The 4951-nt window shown below is 33.9% G+C and overlaps 1 pseudogene across 1 annotated transcript; it reads left to right on the plus strand.

The window, feature by feature from the left end:
- The first annotated feature begins 2371 nt into the window (after window positions 1–2371).
- LOC308244197 (broad substrate specificity ATP-binding cassette transporter ABCG2-like) lies at window positions 2372–4234 on the plus strand (annotated as a pseudogene). Its single transcript has 2 exons — window positions 2372–3076; window positions 3187–4234. The product of its transcript is annotated as a broad substrate specificity ATP-binding cassette transporter ABCG2-like (transcript).
- The last annotated feature ends 717 nt before the right edge of the window (window positions 4235–4951 follow it).

Genomic DNA, 4951 nt, shown 5'->3' on the forward strand with positions numbered 1-4951 from the left:
TGTTCTACTCCTTTAAAATAAATATGTGAAGATTTCTTTCTCCTAAATGACATTCTCAGTAAGGATTTTTATGCATGTCTGTGAGTGATGGACTCTCACTCTTTCTCTAGGAAATGTCTATCTCAGGCTCACTCTTAATGGTAGTGTGCCTGAGTTGTAATTCAACACTAGTAATAATTTTCTCTAAGAACTATGAATATGTATTATGTTTTGATGTTTTGTTGATGTCAATTTTAGTGTCAAGCTTATAGTTTTTTGTAGTTATTCTTTTTCTCCAGTCTGCATATAAGATATCTCAGAGTCTGAGGTCTCCTTTAAAATTTTTCTAAGTATAGATTTATTGTTATTTGTCCTCATTTGAGACCTATTATACTTTTAGAATATAAAGATTTAATATGAACATATAATATCTTCAATTATTTTCATATTATGCATTGCCTCTTTCCTTTTCTCAAGGGGGTTCCATTTGAATATGTTACACCATATTTATCCTACATCTCTTAAACCTCACTTTTTTTTTACACTAACCTGAAATCTCTTTAGTCATTTTTTCTAGTTAACTAATTGTCTTCAATTTTATTTTAAAATGCTATTTTACCCATGCAATGCATTTTAAATTTTAATGTTTTTATTTTTAAAATTTTATATTTCAAACCTATATCCACTGCCTCATTGTATCTTATTCTTTAAGATTTTACTTTATATCATCTCTGAATTTTTTAAATATAAATTTTACTATCTATCATAACATGTAAATTCTTGGCATTCTAAACCTACTTTTAATTGAGATTCATTACATTCAATTATTTTAGATTGTTTCCTAGTGGGCTTTCTAATTTTATGTTTTGAGCTCATAATTTGTAACCTTTTAAGTGGATGTGTCAATATCAGTTATCCAATGCCTGTCTCACCATGTATGTTGCATGTGTTTGTGAGAGGGATTTGGGCAGAGGGGGCAGGATTCTTTGCTTCACAGGTCTTTATATCAAGAGTAACTGCATGCATTTAAAGTTCATCTGACCTAGATCTGATTTAGATGATGAGATCCTGGACCTTGATTCTGAGCCTAATGTTGTAATGAAATAAAAGTTTTGAAGGATCCTGGGAAAGGGTAGTTTTTGCAAGTGGGAGGAATATAAAACTTTTTTAGCCAAAGTGCAGAATGTGGTGGTTTTAAATTATGTCCACCAATTCTTTAATACTCTTATCATTGAAGTGTTTTCTTTATCCTCTTCTTTTGAATCTTTGTCGATATAAATAACTAAAATTGGACAAATAGAATGTATGGAAGTAATATGTGCAGGACTTCTGAAGCGATGTCATAAAACCAATGTTAATTCTGACTTGTTTTCTAGGACATTTTACTTTGGAATCATGGCACTTCTACTCAGTGGAAAAGCCCAAATTACATGAGAGACCACAAGTTAATGCTTCTCTCTGAGTTGCTACACACTAACCAAAGTCAACTCGCAGGCATGTGAAGACACCTCTGGTGATTTCAGCCACCAGCCCTGGCATCATCCCTATTTGTGAATTCTTCACAGGCATATGCCCAAGACATCCTGCAACAAATACAACACTTGCACTACTCTCGTTCTGAATTTTAAACCTATACAACCCAAGAATATAAGGTTGTTTAAAGCTGGTAGTTTGTGAAATTTGTTATACAGCAATAGTAATCTTAATATGCTTTGTAAATTTAGAGCTAAAAATTGTCTTGCTATACAAGTGTAATTAGTTTAGAATGTAATCTTATATTTATTTGTCAACTAAAACCCAGTTCTCTAAGTTTTGAAAAAGGTCCCCATTCATCTTCACATACCCATCAACTTTGGAAAGCAACAATAGCAACCTCACTGTCAGAGGCTTATTGAGGTTGTTTTGAACTCTTAAGTGTAGAACATGAAGAACTGTGCTTTCCTCTATATGATGTCAATTATGCATATACAAGAATATTTTATAAAATTTGTCTTACATATCCAAATGTTTACAGTAGAAAGCTTTCAGATTACCTACATATGTATATTGCTATTCCATAATTTATATTTCTACGAACAAAAAATAGTACCATTTAGAATGTGTAGCTAAGCCTATGAAAAAAGATACAGATTTAAATAATAAGGATCCATATATTATATTTTAGATTGATCTATAGCATTTTAACTTTTTTATTATACATATATGTTCAAATCATTGTATTTTTTCACCAAAATGAAGTCATACCAGACATAATGTCTTGTGACTTATTTTACTTACAAATATTTCATGGAGGGTGCAAGCCACCAGTGGTGACCAAATCCATCCAAGCCAGACAAGAAAGGCAGACTCTCTGGAAGTTTTCTGGTAGTGAGCACGTTTTTTGTTATTCCAAATGTCACAAAGAAACACCAGTGGTCTCCCTGGGACAATCTCCAACAACCTGAAGACATTTACTGAAGGAGCTATGTTAAATTTTCATAACAACAGCTATGGAGTGGAAGTGCAGAGTGGCTTTCTACTTAATCAAAAAACAGTTGAGAAATAAATACTAATAAATATTAATGGGATCATAAGACTTGGTCTCAGTGTCATTCTGAGACCTGCAGGTAGAGCCAAATCTTTGTTGTTAGGTATTTTAGCTGAAAGGAAAAATCCACAGGGATTATCTGGAGATGTTTTAATAAATGAGCATCTCAACCTGACGATTTCAAATGTAACTCAGGTTATGAGGTACAAGATGATGTTGTGATGGAAACTCTGGACAGTGAGAAAAAGTTTACAGTTTTCAGTAGTTCTTTGGCTTCTGACAACTATGATGAATCATGAAAACACACACACACACACACACACACACACACACCAACAAAATAACAAATAAACATGGTTATCCAAGAGTTACGTCTGTCTAAACTAGCAGATTTCAAGGTTGGAACTTATTTTATCTGTAGTGTGTCTGGAATAGAAAGAGAAAGGACTAGTATTGAAATGGAGCTTGTTATGATGTATCCATTTTGTTCTTGGATAAGCCCACAATTGGCTTAGACTCAAGCTCATCAACTGTTGTTCTTTTAATGCTGAAAAGAATATCTAAACATCAGTGCTTCAGTGTTCCTCAATATGAGTATGATGAGTATGTGGCTTTGCAACATAATATAATACATTTTGGGGACAAAACTTTTCCTCATGATTCAATATAATAGCAAATAGACAATCCATCATCTCCATTCATCAGCCTCGTTATTCCATCCTCAAGTTGTGTGATAACCTCACCTTATTGGCCTCATAAAGCCTAATGTTCCATGGGCCTGCTTAGCTGATTGCCACTGTGAGCCCTATAGTGGCCCACCAGACTTCTTCCTGGATGTCATTAATGGAGACTCCTCTTCTGTGGTATTAAACAGAGAGGATGAAGATGGTGAAGCTAAGGAGACTGAAGAGCCTTCCAAGAGAGATAATCCACTCATAGAAACATTAGCTGTGTTTTATGTCAACTCCACCTTCTTCAGAGAAACAAAAGTTGAGTTAGATAAACTCTCAAGGGTACAGGAAAAAAAGCAAAGCCTTCAAGGAGATCACCTATGCGGCCTCCTTCTGTCATCAAATTAAATGGATTTCTAAGCATTTTTTTCAAAAATATATTGGGTGGTCCACAGGCATCTATAGCTGAGAAAAATGTAACAATCATCCTGGGACTAGGTACCATTTTCTATGATCTAAAAAGTGACCCTACAGGAATCCAGAATAGAGCTGGGTTGCTCTTCTTCCTCATAAACAACCAGTGTTTTAGAAATATAACATCCCTGGAATTATTTGTGGCTGAGAAGGAGCTCTTTATACATGAATATATCAGTGGGTACTACAGAGTGTCATCTTATTTACTTGGGAAACTATTCTCTCATTTACTAGCCATGAGAATGCTAGCGAGTATTCTTTTTACTTGTATAACGTTCTTCTTATTAGACTTGAAACCAGTGGTAGAGTCCTCCTTCATCATGATGTTTACTCTTATGATGATGATGGCTTATTTGTCCAGTTCTATGGCACTGGCCATAACAGCAGGTCAGAGTGTGATATCCATCGCAATACATCTCATAAATATCTCCTTTGTGTTTAAGATGATTTTTTTCAGGGCAATCTAAGAACCATTGCACTTTCACTCTCATGGCTTCAGTACTTCAGTGTTCCTCAATATGAGTATGATGAGTATGTGGCTTTGCAACATGATACATTCAGGGGACAGAACTTTTCCTCATGATCCAATATAATAGCAAAAAATATCTGTAGCTTTGCAATATGAATTGGCAAAAAATTCTTATAAAAACAGGGGCATTGATCTCTTACCTTGGGGTCTATGGAAGAATTACTAGTACATAGCATTGACATTCATGACTGATACCTTCCTTACAATTGTGTACCTAAAATTGTTATTTCTTTTAAAATTTTCTTCAATTCCTCCCTAATTTAGATGATTTATCTGTACATTAAAAAGAAAGCATCTTGATACAAGTATTCAAAAATATTTCATAGATATATATTGTATTATTAAATATAATATATATTATATACCTATTTTTAAAAATACATTTTTATTTATTTCATAAAGAGGAAAGGAGAGGGATAAAGAGATAGAAACATCAATTATGAGAGAGAAACATTGATCGGCTGCCTCCTGCACACCCCCCTGGGGATGGAGCCTGCTACCCAGGCATGTGCCCTGACTGGAGAATTGAACTGTGACTTCCTGATTCATGGGTCAATGCTCAACCACTGACCCACACCAGCTGTCTATATATCTATTTTTATTGCTTCTATAAGGTTCTACTGTTGGATTGTATTATAATTTTTCTATTAATCTTCTAATGTTTGATTGCTATGTTTCAAAATTAAAAGCAGATTTGTAATAATTATCTAAATATTTTCTTATATGTAGTCTATATTTAGGCTTAACATTCATGCTTGATTTATTTTCAAG

The sequence above is a fragment of the Plecotus auritus genome (genome assembly GCF_963455305.1).
Source record: "Plecotus auritus genome assembly, chromosome: 3".
In the NCBI taxonomy this organism is placed as follows: Eukaryota; Metazoa; Chordata; class Mammalia; order Chiroptera; family Vespertilionidae; genus Plecotus; species Plecotus auritus.